The sequence below is a fragment of the Halichoeres trimaculatus genome, unplaced genomic scaffold (assembly GCF_033239565.1).
Source record: "Halichoeres trimaculatus isolate MK-OKI-2021-1 unplaced genomic scaffold, fHalTri1.1 fHalTri1_scaffold_5, whole genome shotgun sequence".
NCBI classification, from domain to species: domain Eukaryota; kingdom Metazoa; phylum Chordata; class Actinopteri; order Labriformes; family Labridae; genus Halichoeres; species Halichoeres trimaculatus.
The window spans coordinates 14,834,610-14,853,592 of record NW_027437183.1 but is presented as its reverse complement, the minus strand read 5'-3'; the positions used below and the strand labels follow the sequence as shown (position 1 = coordinate 14,853,592).

The window sequence follows — 18,983 nt, the reverse complement described above, 5'->3', positions numbered from 1 at the left end:
CTAAGGAGAACACTTGGTGTAACCATGTGCTGAGTCATCTCCCATCAGTGTATGAATAGATAACAGGTAATGGGATTATGAAGAGGATGATGGGACATCTTAGATATCTGTGAGTGATACTGAGCTATTATTGGAACCGTATGTTAGTTTAGATGGGATACAACGGTGTGTCAGATCCATGCCCACTTTCCCATGAGCCAGATCCTCAGCTACTTCTCTCTGAGAGGAATCCTTAAAAAGAGGGTATTCTACTTTCCAAAACTGTAACCTCTTAAGACCCCGCAATCACATAAGTGGACATTACATTTCTGTCTGTCAGACCTATGATACTTCATTTTTTTAAACTTTGACCTGTTGGCCACGTTTAGGGACACTGTCCACATTATCTTTTGGTGAATTCACAACATTACACTCATTTTAGTGAAAAAAACAACACAACTCATAACACAAATAATCAAACTTCCCGTAAAAGGACCAAGTTTAGTTATTATACATATAAGGTCTTACTAATCCAAAATAGCAAGGTGAATTAAAAATTCCACACCAGACAAAAGCTCGGATCTTAAGAGGTTAAACATATAAAGTAAAAATGCTAGATGTCCAAACTAAATGTGCACATTTTAAAACTTCTACATACTCGTGTTGTTGAAATCCCTGAATCTGTCTGTTAAACGCTCAAAACTGTCCACTCTTCCAAAAAGATTTTTTTTTTAGAGATAAAAAAGAAAAAATGACATGTTGGAGGGGCAAGCCCCAAACACTAAGGTCAGGTTTATAGAATTAGTTTTTTAGGTTGATACGTTGTTTACTGTGCTGTTATTCTGTTAACTCTTTTGCCATTTTATTGTTGGTAAATGTACATTTTATGATCTGGTTACTCAAAGGCCCAACTAGGGACGACAGCACATCAGATTCATGCCTTGTTATGGATGGTAAATGGACTTGAGCTTATATAGCGCTTTTCTAGTCATGGAACACTCAAAGTTGCTGTACACCACAGGTCACACTTACCCATCCACACCCATTCGCCCCCACATTCACTCACTGATCCAATCTTTACTATGACAGCTATCCATCAGTACATCTAACACAGTCACACTCTTTCATACCCATTCACACACCACTGACACAGCAGTGGGAGCAACTAGGTTAAGTGTCTTGCCCAAGGACACATCCCCATGTATCACCCAGAGCTGGGCTTGAACCTGCAACCTTCCGATCACCGACCAAGCGCATTCTCCAACTGCGCCACCGACGCCCCCATAAAGACACTATGTTAAGAAACAATTTAAACTGCATCGTCCATATCAAATAAATAAATTCTAATTTAAACACCCATAACTCTGCCCCAGCAGGCCTCCAGAGGGCTGGCAAATAAGAGGGAAGGGAGTACGTGGAGTGGGGACCCTTAGGAAAAAAGCTGCTTTTCTAAAACAGTAGCAAAGTTTTTCCATAGGTACCAGTGGGACAGTATAATGCCCAAAAAGCACCGCAGGACCTCTTTAAATAGTCTTTCATGTGCCAGATCCCTGACTGTTACTTCTTCAGCAGCCAGATCCTCTGTTGTTAAATTTTTGTAAGCCAAATTTTGTAACGCTTTCTCATGAGCCAAATCTTTCTTTTACTACCTCCGGGGGGTAAGGAGGATGTTTTTGGTAGAGTTTGTCTGTTTGTTTGGTTAATTGTTTGTCTTTGAAAAACACAACTCAAAAATTAATGAACAGATTTTGATGAAATTTTCAGGAAATGTTCAAAATAGGATAAGAAACTACTGATTAAATTTTAGAGGTGATCTGGATCACCGTCTGGATCCAGGACTTTTTTAAAGGATTCTTTATCATTGTGAGATAGGGCTGGTTTCACCATATGTGTATATAACTCAACAGTAAATGGTCAGATTGCTTTGCAAAAGACACATAAAATAATTCCTGGCAGATGTAAAAGTATGATCCAGATCCTGGCAATATTCTGGATACTAAGATCTAGAATATGAAATATGTACTGAGTCGTCATAATTTTCAACACTGTCAGGTAACAAATTATCATACAAACATGCAACTAACACCAAACTATAGCAGACAGTCTGCTGGAAGGGAGTACAACATTCCTCTATGGTTGAAGGTTTGTCTGTCAATCCTCTCTTAAAATTGTCTGTGAGTCAAATCCAATTTTACTGCCCGTTCCTTGGGTCCAAATATCAGTTTTTGTTTGTTTGATAAACAAGCCAGATCTGTCATATCGGTCAAAAGTAAAGTGATCCACTATTAATGTGGATAATGTTGTTTGGGTCATGATCCAGATTGGCTCTAAATTTAAAAAAGTTGTTTGCAGGCCAGTGATACTCCCTTTTCACATTAGAAGTAAATACCTAAACGTGCAGTCAACTAAACTGGATAAATAAAATATTTAACAGAAAAAGGTTTCATAAAAGCTTTGAGTCAATGCCAATAGACATCAAGGTTTTGCAATAAAGCAGCCCCTATCAAGTTAAATAAAACTTATTTCTCTGGTGTTACTGAGGAACATTGTTAAATTCAAACCTTTTTTCCAACTAATTTGTGTTTTGTTCTAATCTAAGCCCTGACGCCAGTGCTCAACTCAGTTTTCTAAAACAGTCATAATATCCATTCAGTCCAACTGGCTATGGGTGTGTTTAGAGTACGCTTAAAAGCGCTCAGTTTGAACTTTGCTCTCTAATTCTTCCAGTCATGTTAACAGAACACTCTAGTCACTTCAATTGTAAACTATTGGTAAACTTTAACTGGCTTCATGAACAGACTTAAAGTGTGCGCAAATATGTGAGTGTTTGGATAATCTGCACCTTGTCGTCTTTGTAACAATAAACTTTTAACACTGACTTCAAGTGTGGCCGTTTATCATGGTTATTAGCACATAAACCTGTTGATGTGTGCAATATACCATACAGGTGAGTTCTTCTGAGCACACCTTGGGTCTTACAAATAGAGAATAGAAAAGCACACCCTGGTATCATTAACACTACCAGGGACTAGCAAACCGAGGTTGAGAGTAAAGCTCAACGCAAATATCAGAAGAAAGCTCAAGCAAATCCTTTTCTTGCTCTGCTGCAGGACGAAAAATCAAATCATATAATCCACATACTACTCCTTTAAGTTCATCCATCCAGTCCTTGCACAAACAGTAGCTGTCAAACCGACTCAATTCTGATTATTCTGTGGAGTGTGCCTGCTCCAAGCAATGCAAACGGTTCCCAGCAAGAGACAACTTGTTTTCCAATTCATCTCTATTCAGCTGATAGACTCTGACAGAGATTAATCATAATAATAAATGTGTTTGTAAGATATGATTTGGAGCTGTTGTGTCTTTATTTGGAGAGAATTTCCCAATGTGGAAAAATGGGCCAAAGGTTTGAGTTGAACTGTGCGCTTGAGCACTATTCCCTCTTTGCATAGGGTCAAACCAGTGCCTCGAGGGGGAAATGTTAGGGTTACGATGATGCTGTGATCAATAAGGATTAACACCTAGGGCTTTATTTTATTGTCCTGATCATCTCTAATAGCCGTTTCTTATTGGTTTTGCCAGGTTCTGTTTAGACAAGAACTGCATTGAATAGATTGTGTGCAGAAGTTTCTGTGAGGATAACTGTGAGAGTACATGCGCAAAATCAAGAAGTGTTTAGTATTAAGAGCAAACATGACCCCAGTCTCTAGCCCCTTTGTCTGTACCATGTGTTATTAAGAGCAACACTACCCTGACCCAGTCCAAACATAGAGAATGTCAACTATTGTTTATGGAAAGTTTCCACAGCACAGGCAAACATTTTATTTTCTGTTTGCACCAGGATATGCCGTGCGAGAGATGACCAAAAGATGACCACTGCATACCATCCCTCTCTGGAGACACTATAAAGCCCCCGCACCCCTTCCCTCCACGATCCAGGCCATGGCTGATCTCTATCACAAGCTGTGTGTCTGTTAAAGTAGTCGAGGCTGTTACTTTTCATTTATAAACGCTGAGGAAACACAATGACAGGACTTCCAGAGAAACAATGGGAAAGGGAAGTTTGAATAGGCTTAACGCTGCAGCTGTTTTTCTCCTCTTCGTCTTTTTCTTGTCCTCTTTTAAAGTCCCTTGGAGGTCATTCTTCCTGCCTAATGTAACAAAGTCATTGCCCACAAATGCAGCTGCAGAGGTTGAAAACCTCTCAAGTACCGTCATCTGTTTTGTGCGTACCCGCTTATGTCAGAGCAAGTGACATCAATTAAAGGCTAAGTCTGTGTCACTGTTGACCCTTACACTGTGGTTTGATAGTGAAACACTGTGTTGCGGTTTCTTTGATACCATCCAGCTGGGCTCTACTGCAAACAGAGAGAGAAGGAGACAAGACACAAAGTGAGGAGAGAGGAGATAGATTCATCTCCCTGTGTCCTTCCTCTATACTGCTTTAGACATGTCTGTAAAACTCATTATGTGTCACTGCATGGGCTTAAGGCTTGTCTGCCTTCTATGGGAGTAAAAAGAGAAGATACTCCAGTTAAAGTTCAGAAGTCACTCTAGTTTCAGATCCAACATCAAACAGCACATTTCCCAGCTGATCCATGACAACTTGGCCAAACATTTGGAGGCAAGGGATAACTTTTCGTAAACATTACAATCCCAAACTCTGTGTCCTGTCACTTCAAAGTTAAAATACCTTTTAAGCTTCTACTTATAAAGAGTTGACTTACAAAATATTATCACAGAACTAGTAAAAGTATAAGAGGCTTGCTATACCATAAGTCTCAAAGCCTCAAGTGCACTTTACATCTCATTCTGATGAGAAAAGGATTGTCAGTAAATGCTATTTTGTTGCCTCCGGCGTCATTTGTTAGCATGTGTTTGTATTTGTATGTCTGTGTATATATTCAATATTGTAGTCCATCTGCCCAAGAGCTTTAGAGGACTTTTTCATTGTGTCCCATGCCAGAAAAAACAGAGAATAACAAACACTGGCTTTATTACAGTAATGAATATGCTTTGGGAAGCAAATGATACAATTTTCCATTAACTCCCACTCCGAAAATGCCAAGTCTGGCTCAGGGAAACCTGTGACATTTGACTTCGTTGTTGGCACCAAGCACTGCAGTGTTCTACTACTGACCTCTCATCTCTGGAAACTCGTAACAGCTTCATCACTCACTTTATCACTCATGGCTGCTCCCGCTAACAGAGCCATCTGAATACATAAACAGGATACGTAAACACTTGAGTGGACATTGTCACTTAAGTTTGGATCTTGGTGATCATCTCCAGTGAAGCAGAAGAGGGGTTTGGACAAGTACAACACATGGCGACACAGATCTGTAGAGATCCTCCCCCAGAGGACTAGTAATAAGACATCAACAACAGTGTGGATGCTTTTTGTCCCTGTACAGTACACACAGGGAACATCAAGCCAAACTCATTGCTTTGTGCTCCCATTCACTCACTCAGGCAAGCAGCAACGCTCATTTAGAAAAAGGACCTAAAAAACAGATATGAATAAACTGATATAAAGGTTCCATATTATGCAAATATCACTTTATTAAGTCTTTTAGTGAAATTTGTGGGTCTTTGGCTTTCCTACCAGCCCACAAAATGTGATATTTTACGACCAAACCTGTACTTAGTAGTGTTTGTGAATATAAAATCCTGACCTACAACGAGCTGTTTGGATTTTGGGGATTTGCCGACGTCAGCGGTTCCATTTTTTGACCAATCAGGAGCAAGTCTGACTTAATTGGTCCACCGGAGCAGATACCCCTGAACCTCCTCCCCGCCCACTCCCCTTCTCGCTGGGGAGGGGAGGCGAATGCCGAAGTTGAAGAGCCATCACTGCTCTGATTTTGGATAAAAAACAGCCACATAGTTCCATCTTGCACAAGCTTCCCATCTTGGAATAAGACAACACTAAGTGGCTAGAGTTCATTTATCAAGGAAATGTGGCAGTTATACTCAGTAAAACTGTGAATGTGTGAGCTAGTCACTTCACGGCCAACTGCTTTTCCAACTTTGGACAGTACAACAGAGGGCTAGCGCATAGACTGGTCCTGAATCCAGGTGCATTACCAACCATCATCCAACAAACCTTGGACCCTGGAAATGTGAGTGTTTTAAATGCTGTGTGCTGTGGAGCAGATGTAAGAGCTTTTCCTCAGTGTCCCCCCTGTCTCTGTGTTAGCTTCAGGATGCTAACTTTAGCTGCAGTTAGCCTGTTGTTTTAGCCTGTAATGTTAAGGTAAACGAGCTTAGCTGTTTTCTAAACATTGTGCACTCGGAGCTCGTGGCGCCGCTCTCAGTGACAGGGAAGAGCAGGGCGGTATCAGCGGTGGCTTATTTACATATGAAGGACTAAACTAAATCAGACCATTCTGAACAGAGGGGCTATGAGAGCCTGGAAACAATGCTGCTGTGCTTGATTTATTGGCTTTTTGGACTAAAACATGTTACAAACATTTCATGAAGACATCAATGATCCATATTAAACTATAGAAAAAGAGCATAATATGGCACCTTTAAAATCAATCCCTTCTGCTGCTGATTTTTTGAAAATTGCAAAATAAATTGTAATGTTTTGATGCCATTTTTTGCCAGTCACTCGTCACACATCCACTATAAGCAATATGGAAAGATACTTGAATACAGAAATCTACTGAATAATCAGACATGTTCTTACATCACATGACTATTGAAATGCTGCGGTCACCGTCGCCTCGTAAGCAGTTAGCTGGCGTTTTCCAGTGGAAACGTTGACGTCACACTCCGAACAGACTACCATGTTGTGCTTGTGCTGCTCAATCTGATGAATCTGCTAATTGTCTTTCAACAAAATGTGTATCTGTTGCACCACTTCTGCACTTAGCATTCGCCAATACTGACAAGGACTAATGTAAAAAAAAAAAAAACAGACTTTTACAGCATTAAAAAACATTGTACAAAAGCGTATTGCAGCCTGGTTTAAAAAAAAAAGGTTGGATGATTATTTTCCTGGGCTATGTCACAGAAACTAAATCCATATACTCTACAGTCTATGGTTCTTCTTTGTGTATTGGTAACAAAGCCTCATGCTGGTAGAAATCTGGGAACACAGCTTCTTACCAGTCAACAGACTCAGCTCAAAGCATGATAGTAAAGTTAAGTGGACAGCTAACAATTTTTCAACACAGATAATGGAAAAACAACTACAGGTAAAATTTCCGATGATTGAAAGAGCCTCGGTCATTCTGATGAAATTGCAGCAAAGTGCTCGGTGATTGACGGGATATGCCTTAAGTGTTACTAACAGGATAACACAATCTACAGAAGGACTTACACATGAAGCATGTGCCACATGAAGTACACATGAAGCTTGTTATGTTCCCCACTTATGCTGTGTTGCTGAAAGTCATTGCAGACATCTGTTATTCAGCTAAATCTTACTTGCTCTGTCCTCTGCACAGCCAGTGCGTCATGACAGACCTCGAACAGAAGCGTGGAGAGCACAGACTTCCATCATACAGGTCAGACTCTACGAAAGGGACTCAGGTGAAGCACAGGTAGAACAATGGACTCACTGTGCTGTGCTGCTTTTATCTCACTTATTTATCCATGTGGAGGTTGAGTGCTGAGGCTGGCTGGCCAGAAGTCGGAGAGTACACATTTGCATAGTAGAGGTCAGGTACAACACAAGGCTCCCTGTGTTCGACACTGCAATAAAGGAGCTCAGGCTGACGGGCAGGTAGATATTAAACTATCTCTCTTCCTTTGAATCTACAGGGTAGAGGAGGGGGAGGTGTCTTGTTTTCATCTGCACGTTTTGTTGATGTCACATCATTGCAATCTGCTTGAAACGATCTGCATTACAAAGCCGTGTGAGTCATGGTCCATACATATGAGAGGGTCTGGAACATAAACAGATCCATATGTTTGATAGCTGCTCAGCTGGTTCAGCTCTGAATCCTCTGGGTCTAATTTGTGTGTAGTGATATGATGTAACTTCTTTAATGTAATCCTCATCTTTAAGAGAGTAAGAGGATACATTAGTCACTGTGTTCCCAGTGACATCCATTTATTTTCATTGCATCAAGCTGCTTTGACTTGTGTTTTGATAAGCACGTCAATGTAAATCAAGGGAGTTGTCTTTTGACTGACCGGCAAAGGTGGTAACACCCTCACAGCAAACTGTGCAAAGTTGCGAAGTATTGATCCGCCACATTGTGGAAACTCTGCCACATGCGAACAGTTCTGTCACCCTCACAACAACATGGTAAATACATCTTGACAAGAACACACTCTTCACCTCTGTGTGACCCGTAGTACATCTCTGTTCGCCTCTTTCCTTCTCTCCTCCTCTTGTGATAGCTGTTGCCGGAGAGATTTAAAAGTTAAAACAGAGGGGTTGGTATAAGGTTATACTCTAATTCATCTGTGTTTACCCTGCAGCTAAATTATACTTCCTGCCACAGAGACATCGAAGCGGCCGGGAGGATCAAAGTGCTCCTGACTCAAATACAAACAATGACTGTGTCATTTCTTTTTTCCCTCTGAATTTATGTGCGACTGCAGTACAATTTGGAGCAGGCCTATTTATAGCCGGCTATACTGCCACTGCCGCCTCTACCCTGCAGCCTGAAAGTCACACCAGGAGATTTTGGGAGGGGAGTCCTTGAGCTCCTCCGTCAACGCGAAGCAATGCAGTGACAAGTTTGCTGATGAGGTTGGTCACAGTGAAGTCGCAGTGCACCTTTACTTCCTTCCTTCCTTCCTTCCTTCCTCTTACACACATGGCTGCATCCTTTAAAGATGCAGATTGTCAGTATATTCTCTCTTAGCTCTAGTGCAGAATCACATCTTAATCCAGGTGAATTAAACACAAACACTACACATGTGGATAAACTCACACATGCACTTCTAAACAATTTAAAAAATCTTGTGGTTCAGAGTTTTTAATGTTTCTCTGAGTGTTTGTATCATCACTGAATCAATCTGTGCTACAATAAGTGGTGTATCACTCTTCACGTGATGTGTCACAGTAAGCACACAGCAAGAAGAGAAACTCTACAACTGTGATGAGAGAGGAGTGACCGGAGGAAGCAGAGGGTAAGAAAATTTTAAAACTTACTTTAAGTCTTTAAAGAGAGTTCCAGAGAGAGTTAACTTATCCACTCCTGAGATACTGTCCACAGTTTCCTGAGAGTCCCAATCACAGGAACCAAAACAAACAAAAGTATCTGGTGTGCATCTCTAACACAGCATGTCCCACTCGGCTGCTCACTCACTGATGCTCTCTGGAATAAGGAGGGTACTCTGCTCACAGCTCTCATACTCACAGCCAATCAGGTCAGGGAGGTTCTTACCTCTCAGCCAATCATGTGGCTCCCCTGCTCCGGCCTCCTATCCCCTTCTCCGCCTCCTCCAGCTGAAAGTTCCCATGGTTGTGGACAAACTCCTGAGGAAAGGAAAAGACAGGGGAGGAATTGAAAAGGGGGTTTATTAAAGAGAAGAAGGGGAGCAGGCAGTGACAGAGTGGAAGGGCTGCAGCAGTATTTACAGTACGAGGAAATGAGAGCAGCTGTGGAAACATTTCTATTTGGAAAGTGTAATCAGATGAAGAGCAATCGAGCAGACGGAAAGAAAAACTTTGGAAACTTTTGTGTCATCAAATCCATCTTTATATCCTTTACAGTTATGAGCCATGGTTTATTTCCTTATCATGTCATGCGGCTTTCTTTCTTTGTTTTCTTTTTTTTCAGTTTTATCTTTTAAAGGCTGTATTCGGGAATTAATTCAAAATAAATCCTCAACTGAGATGATTCTAATCATAAAGACATATTTACCTTGTCTCTGCCTCTGTCAGTCTTTGCTTTTCCATACAGTTTCAGGCCATTTATCTTGGACTTACATATGCTGTGAAGTGTGAACAAGGTGTGTCATTTTACACATCAGTGCAAAAGTCTTCTGCAACATTTGTTTTTCTTTACTTAAAACTTTTTGTTCATTCAATCTTTAAAAGTTAAGTCATTTAAAAAATGCAGAACTATTCCTTTAACGGCAGCTCATATAACATGAGATAATTTGGAAGTATGTCTTAACACCAGGGATGAAAAGTGGTCAAACCTTTTCATGAAAAACCCCCAAAATCTGATAGAAAGACTATGACATGTAGAGAACCATAGATTGAATCTGTTTTGACACATTTAAACAAATAGCATACACACATTGAGTCACTTTTATTTCCCAGTGAATAAATCTTTCTTGGCTCTGGGACCACAGGGAATACAGTGTACCTTCACAGAGATGAACTGCAAACGTTCTTTATGTCATCGTTACAAAAAATTGACAAGACAGATATGGCTCATGCTGTAGAGCCAATGAATGTCTGCTCCACTCGTACACTGCTGAGGCAGGCCCTGTCATATACATTTAGGCTCCAAAGCCATCAGTGACATACACTGACGCATATGCTCTCCCATGCAAACAAACTCAAGCTAGCAGCAGAGCCAGATTTTTTGATCTGGGTGGTCAAACAGGAATGCAGATTTTTGAAGGAGTGTCATGAAGTAGGCGATGTTTATGTCCATTTATTTACCCTTTTCTGTCTCAGCTGATCGTATCTACTTTTACAACGCTCTTAAAAGTATCTTAAAGATTTATGTCCCTGTGAATGTATTTTTAATGTAAATGTAACTCAACAGAGTGGCAATATGTAAATCTTCCTAGTGCTTATTCTGGTGTACTCAAAAAGCTGATCTCAAATACAGCAGGAACATTGTGGACTCTGTCGTGGCCTTGTGATAATTTGGAGTGGGAAACTTTTTTTTTTCTCCATTGGGAGTTTTTCCATCCAGTACCCATATGTTTTGTGAGCTTATCGAGTTAAAACTGCTGCTTCATAGCAAAAGGTTGTAGGGTTCAAATTCAAGCCAGAGCCTTCCTGCATGAAGTGAAGTGTTTGACTCCTCAAACGTACGCATCAACAATTAATCTGAACTACCAGATTGATATGGATTGTCGCCTAATGGTGAAGTAAATTAACCAAGCAAGTGAAAAAGGCAAGGTGGGACAGCAGTGTGGTGGTTATCACTGCAACAAAAGGGTTGAAGGCTCAAAACAAAGACAGAGCTTTCCCAAACTAAACCCAAGTGTTGTGACTTTTTCACTGAAGTGTTGACCATTGAACACCCTGATTAAACTGGAAAGTAAATAAATCCTCACAAGTAAGCACAGTAAGTGAGTGTGTCAGTGTGATTGTAAGCACTGCTGCATCACAAGGCGCGTGATTTCCTCTGACTGGAATGTGGATCGAGCTTTTGAATAACAGTAATGTGGCGGAAGGTATTCAAACCTCTGGAAAGAAAGCACTATCAGGAAAAAGAGTGGTGGGGTGGTTAAGACTACTGCGTCATGGTAGCATTGTTGCTGGTTCTAGGCTGGTGCTGGCTGCCAAGACTGACGTTTGTGGTGGTTCCTTGAGAGTGAATGAGAACAGTGAGGACAGAAAATATAGTGGTAGAACAAATTTTCAAGCTAACATCACAAGTGACACATTTACAGGTATATGACAGTAAAGTACCTTTTTATCTAATACTTAAAAAATAAAAGTCAAAAAATAATAAAAAACAGGAAAACTCACCACGGCCATTCAAGGGTCTGCACCTCTTTTTACTTTGCATAAAGGCAAAACATCTAGAGCATCCCTTTAAAGGGGACATATCATGCTTGTTTCTCCTTTTCACTATGCCAGACTAGGATGCCTGTAAAGCATTTCTGCCCTCAGTACAAGTCATTTAGTTCCTTCATTGCCCCACAATAGCGTATCAATATCCTCATTTTAGGCCATTCTGAAGATCTCGTTGAAACGCTCCGTTTCGAGAATGACCTCTAGTAACTTCGCAACGTCACAGCCCTTTGTGCTCTGATTGGTCAGTTCTATCAGAGGGGCGTAGGGGGTAGAGCCAGGGGAAGGTTTTTGCAGCATGGCAGTATTTACAAAATCGCCACACTGAATGGAGTAGACCGAGCGAGTTTGCTGTTTGCCAAAACTTCACCGTAAGGCATTGATAGCACTAATAAAATGGCAGAGTGTAGGATACGTCCTTTTGTATTGGACCCCGAGTCAGACCCGGACGGTTCTGCAGCTCAGGAGGAAGAAAATCCACCTCGACACAGATCATCTCAGGACGCTTCAGTGTGGTGAGTCAAACCGGTACTGTAACATGTAGAGTTTATACGTTTATACTCGGCTCTTGGTGGGTGTATACCTCAGTGGCGGTTGTGTGACTAACTGACATCACAGAGGAGGAGCTGCTTTATTAGATTACTCCAATAAAAAGAAAGGATCCTCGTGTCGTCACGTCGGTCGAAATCTCACAGCCAACTGGCAATGACCTATTTTCAGAGGCATCAAATCTCGTTCTAGGATATCAGAAAAAATACAATATCTCATTTTTTGAAAATTCAGGGGGTGTAAGGTCTTGTTTTAAAATTCATTATCTTATATGTAAGTATTAAATCAGGTATCAGCATGATATGTCCCCTTTAAATAGAAGAGGACTACAGGTCACAGTGGGTACACTTTACTCAGTGCGTACATGTAGGATCTCCTGACTTGAAAGTTCAAGTATCTGGATTAGGATTTCTGATTACATCACACACCACAACAAGAGCCCAGAACAGCTTAAACGGTAAAATTGTGGGCAAAGCAGCACTTAAGTTACAACACGATGTATGGCAAACGTCAGACGCCATCATATCAAATCCATCTATGTCCTGATGAGAAAACCCTCTGGGTGTGTGTTTCAAAGTCTAACCTCTGTCTTCACGTCTTATCGAGTCAAACAGCTAAAAAAATCATACTACTCACACATTATTGCTACTCATGATTTCTAAGAAGGTGCAACATGGTCCATGTTGAGACTAACTGTGCTGTTCACTTCTGAGAACGCATTTTGCTTTCTGAGTGAGAAGACTGACTCATACAGACACCCGCTGCAGGTAATGTTCCTCTTCTGTCGTCCAAATATTGACTGAACAGCTGTAAAAGCCAAGACATTTTTCACACAGCGGATCACAGTGATGACATTTGAATCAGACTGCGTTTGCAGACCATCCCATTCATCTTTGGTATAAGACACGTGCTTTTTTTTCCTTTCTAAACTTATTCCCAGACCCTGGTTTTAATGCATCACTCGATGCTGTTTGTTGACTGAATTTAGAACAGAAAGAAATCAATCAGCAGTTGAAGCAGATAACATAACCACGGAGAAATAAGCTGTTTAGCTTTCTTGCAGAGGGTTGGATGAGACGATTCAAACCGCTCTCACATCTGTCCTTGAAACATGAGGCTTAAATCAAAAGTTCGAGTGCTCTTGATGCTCTTTTTAATTATTTTGGATTGGAATGTCTGCATTTTTAGATAAGCAAGAAAAATCCCAATCAAAGACATTGAGCATGGCATGACCAGCAACAAAGTCAAGCTAGCATCAGCTGCTCTTTACATCAGCCCCTATCAGCTGATTTTATCTATGAATCCAGTTGGCAAATGGCAAAAGGCCAGCCTACTCTTGATGCTCCCCCTAAACACCACTTTGCAACCATAGACTGTAAAAAAAATGGACGTCGCTTGCTCGGCTCGGTCTCCACAAAAACTGCTCCTCCTGGTGGCTGGCTGCAGTATAGGTTAAAAAATCTGGCTTTCCAGCCATCCCAGATGGGCTGTGGTCGAACTTTAAAAAATTAATACACCTCGTCGAAATGTTTCTCACGTCCGATTGTTGTAGTGATTTGAAGATATCATTTGGCTGTCTTGTATTCAAGTCCTCTTTTTTCTGGGAAGCTTCATTTTCATTAGTTATACGAGGTTAAAAACAAGGTTTTCTGAAACGTTTAACAATGATTGACAGATGCCGTTCTCGTGTATTTTTGGGGGGGATTGTAAAATATGTTGGGAGGTAGAGTCAAGATATGATTAGACACTCGAAAGAAAAAATTATTATTATTATTTTTGGCACCCAGCTCCACTCAGATTCTCCCAGAATCCCTCGTCGTCTCCACTGTGCAGACTCTGGCTGCAAATTGCTACAATGGTGGCGCCTGTGACGGCGGTATTTTGGCTTCAAAACCGTACAATGATAAATGGTGGAGCCACACTGTCCACTCTATACAGTCTATGTTTGCAACCCACCTCCACGTCAGCAACTCCTTTTAAAGCTGCGTCTGATTTTACTAGTGTCTTATGTATTTTCACTGATGCCTACCCTGTTCTGTTCCCCTGGAGGTCTTTGCTAGGGATGGCTAATTTTGGAGGATTGGATAACATCAGATTTGTTGCGTCATCAGGAACAATACAGTTTTAATGAGTTTTTAGCATCATCATGCTTTACGGCTGCTGTAAATCTCCCTGTCCTCTGCACTGTTTTGTTCAGTATTTTTTGTGCGCAAAGTTTGACCCCAAAAATTTTGAAGGTTTTCTTTATACTCTATTGATTTCCTTTTTTTTTTTTTGCAAAATTGAATTGTATAATGGCTTTTGATTTAGAACTATTCAAGATTTATGTTATTTATTTATTGTCATTATTGTTATTTAGTTTTTTTACTATGACCTGATTGAGAGAGCAAGTTTGTTTGCAATACGGTTTATTTTAGAAAGCAATATATTAATATATATATTAATATATATATATATATATATAGATATAGATATAGATATAGATAGATAGATAGATAGATAGATAGATAGATAGATAGATAGATATAGATAGATAGATATATATATATATATATATATATATATATATATATATATATATATATATATATATATATATATATATATATATATATATATATTATACTGGTTGGATTATATCTAAGGGTCTGAAAATGTAGGTATCAGTATCAGCAAAACATATAATAAAAAAATCGTATTGGAAGTCAAAAAATATGTATCAGGACATCGCTAGTCTTTGCTGCTGCTTTCTCTGCCTTGGCTTTCATGTATGCATATGAAAGACAGGGGAGGTGCACTGATCTCACTAAAAGCCTTGGCATTCCAGATGGGCATATGGAATGGCAGGGAGCTCCTACAACAGTCATACCACCAAATTTAAGTTAATTCATACAAATAATTCATTCCTTAGATGATAGTGATCCTGATGGCTGATGCAGGTGCCAGAACTACTTCATATATAGCCTGAGACAATGCATGGTTTTAGGTACATGGTTTTCTCCTGGATTAAAGATAAACTGATTCAGACAATCAAGGCACACCATCCTGTGTACTGATACATCCTGTAAGACTGCAACGTCCAGGCAAAGTACTGTTTTCAAAATACTTTTCAAAAAACACCTGGAAGCAAAGAATTGGCCAAGCATCATGGTAATTCTTGATACTCTGTGTCCCGAAATGCTTTCGTAATAAATATCTGCGTGGAAAATTCCTGACAGGCCAGAAGCCAGACAGGCAGCCAGGGATACAGGCAGATGAGTAGGCAGACCCTTGGGGAAGAGCCAGGCAAACAGACAGGCAGTCTGGGATTCACAAAGTACACAAGGAAAGCACAGAGGCTGCCCAGCCCCAAGGCTCGTCAAACTCACAGGAGTGGAAGGGTTATGCTAATACTATGCAAAGGCTGTACGCTTTGTTCTTCCTCTGTACTGTTGCAACAAAACATCACACACTGGGGATACAGCAGGAAAATGAACATGAACTAACATCTGTAATTTTTCAGAGCAGAGGGAATCAGCCTAGTTTTCTAACTGCCACCCTTAAAGAATCTCAAGCTAGCTAGCCTCATACATATGAATTCCCTAAGTAGGATGCATAAAAAAAAAAACAAATAACAAATGGGACACTCACAGCAGACCACACTCTCTTCACTAAAGCCTTATTGGACAACAAGGTCATGACCAAAAAATCAGCTTTTGGATTGAAAATATACCATAGAGGAAGAGATAAGTACCTGGAAAACATCCTCTGGTCTAAAATGTGGCGTATTTGTTCCACTGCTGTGCACCTGCAGACACTGTTGACAGGCAGCTTCACAGAGGAGCTGAGAGATGCTTTTCATGCTGAGAGGTGTGGGGACACAGTGTTCTGCAAAGTTTTGCCCAAAGGGACAAACACACAGTCGAAATCATTTGAATGTACAAGTACAGGGAAAAACCATAGTGTCTGTGGACCAGGACACAAAATTAATGGAGTTATTCTGTTAATGAAAATTAAGCCACATTTCTTTCCGTGGACTGTCAGCGTGAAGAATAAAATGTGTAAGATTGTGAAGATAAATTCTATTCATGATTTCTGTAAGAACAATAAGATGTGTTGAAAACATGTTTCTGTATAGATGTAATCTTAGCTACTGCTGGGAGATCACTTTGAGAAAAAATGCTTTCAAAATAATCATTTTCAGGCCTTTTTCAGCAGTGAAATTGACAATGAATTTAATTCTGACGACAAAATTGTGTTTTGAACTATATTTTTTTCTCACCATATTTTTGTGAGTTGAAGAAAAGTAAAACAGATCTGATTCTAACCTGTTTCCACCAAATTAGAGATGACTTCATCTACCACTTAAATGGAATTAGAGGATGTGTAAAATACACTGTGTCATTGCTCTAAGCTCTATTCTACCCAAAAGAAACTTAGGTTTACAGATTGTCTGCTGGACAAACTCAATAAACTTTCCTGCTTCACATTTCTGACTTCTCTGGAGAGTTCTTTGAGTATTTGTTTGGCTCCAGCATTTTTAATAGAGAAATTCTGACCAAGCGTCAGTGACAGAGCCCAGACTAATCTTCTGGACCCTCAGGGAGAAATTTTATTTTTTGCCTGGATAGCAAGAAATTTGTAATTGTCAGTGAAACAGAGCTGTTTTGCCTAGAGACCAGTCTGCCATCAAAACCACTGGTTCAAAAAAAAAGTTACAATATTCACAGTTAGAGAAGCAGAGAGAGGTACCACAAAGTCAGAGAGCCTGAGGCAAATGAAGAGGTCTCTGACCTTAGGGAGACAGCACTTCATTCTAGGTTATATTTTTTGTGACTGACAATAGGCAAAGAACCAGGATGACAAGATGCACACTGAGAAAAACCTGCCTTCCTCCTGAAAAGGGTAAAACATCTCACACAGAGATCAAATAAACATCAGACAGAGGCACACATTTTTCATATTAAAAGCAGACTTTTAAAGGTAGTGCAATGACACTTTTCTCATTTTCATAGACACACTTACTGAAACTATTCTTCATTTTTTCAAACATTTCTCAATAGAACTTAAAATGAGAAAAGGAAGAAAAGACAGACTAAGGGACGGAGCAAGATGAGGTTATTATTAGGGCGACCAAGTACCCACAATTATCTAAAACACTAATAATTATCCTCTGAGAGCCATCTGTTCTCTGCTGGCAGGCTCAGCAGTACACCCACACATAGACATACACTGCTCTGCTTTGCTCTTGCTATTATCAAGGACTTGACAGACCACCCGGGCGACTGTGCTCACTGTAAGCTGTGGCTACATTCACAAATCACATTTTAAGACGTTTGAGGGGGTTTGTGAACGAGAGAAATAAAATCCCCCTTACTCAGTTGTGCTACTGCATTTATTTTTTAAATATCACCGAGGTTTATAATATTTCAAGAGCAGTAAAGGAAATTGTAAAGATTAAATTTTGTCTTGCTCATACTTGTTTATCAGGTTTTTGTGGAACTCTGTTGTCACTGTACCGCTTTGTTCTTCCCTTACAGTCAGTTATTTGTGGTCAAGTGTTGTCCTTCAACAAGTTTTCACCCATATAGAGGCTAAAAAAAATCTGGGGACAGATAGATGTATTTCCTAATCTTGAGAATCACATTATTCAAAAAGGGCAGCTGTGCCATCCAGCTTTCCTCCTGTCTTTACTATAGTCAGCTCCTGCTGTGTGGACTGTTTCAACCTAGCCACAGTAAATCTTGACCGTCACTTTGGCTTTCCAATGTTTTTCACTTTAAAAGTCCATCAAAACTTTTCCAAACAATATATTTACTAATCATTGTCAATTAAACAGTTAATTGTTCAACTTATAGAGCTACTTACTTTGGCTTTGTTTCCAGTTACATCCGTTTAGAGAGGTGAGCTCTCCCCTCCATGAGGTTTTGTGGACACCGTACAACAGCTAGCTTAGCTGGCGTGCCGCTAACTGGCTATCGGGCTGCTAACTGGCTAACATGCCATTCGTTTTACTTTCAGTAACCTATGTTCATTGTCAAATGCGTTTTTGAGTACTTATTTATCCGGCTGAATGTATTGTGAATGGAGGTAATATTCTGCAAAACTGTGGTCACACAAATTATTGTCTTTTTTATTTTAACTGGAATATAGGAATAGTGTTCTTCACGGCACCTGTACTGCTTTCTGTCAGGTTAATCAGGACTCTAGTGTCACGCATTGAGCGTCACTCTTCGCACTCCCGCCACACATTTCTGAAAAAGTAGCCTACATATCCTAGCGTGCCGCTCTCGCCACAGAACTGGCTGTAATCGAGCACGTTGTGATTGGCTACGGTATAGCCAATCAGAAACAGAAGCATTACTGTATCTTGGTAAATCTTTATATAACAACCAATGAAAACAGCACTTCTGCTACAAGTCGCACACAGACAGACTTCAGACTGGGTTTTGACTAATAAAAAACAAGCATAATTTATACACAAACTTTTGACTAAAACACATTTTAAATGTCTCTAATTTAACCTATTTGGTAATTACTGTCTGGATTATTAAAAAAAATACTGCTTTATTAAAGGTACACAAACAACATCAAACTGCATTTTAAAACTATAATGATGTGTGCATTTTACATTGGAATAGGCTACTTAAAAATACAGAAAATATGCCATTACAGCAAACAAATGCCATATTTCAGTGTGTAATAACTGCATACAGCAATTTATTTAGGGATAAAATTTACTTCCAGTAATGGCCCTAACACAAACTAAGAAATTAATAGCACATGATTAATGACCCAGAAG

At 40.0% G+C, this 18,983-nt stretch overlaps 1 protein-coding gene across 1 annotated transcript in view; it reads right to left on the bottom strand.

Moving 5' to 3' along the window:
* pde4d (phosphodiesterase 4D, cAMP-specific) overlaps positions 1-18,421 on the bottom strand; it is a 212,401-nt gene extending 193,980 nt beyond the window's left edge. The window contains exons 1-2 of the mRNA XM_074669551.1: positions 18,050-18,421; positions 9,333-9,424 (exon numbers count right to left, since the gene is read on the bottom strand). The gene's annotated coding sequence lies outside the window, so the exon portion shown is untranslated. The remainder of the gene's footprint in view (positions 1-9,332; positions 9,425-18,049) is intronic.
* Positions 18,422-18,983: the final 562 nt, after the last annotated feature.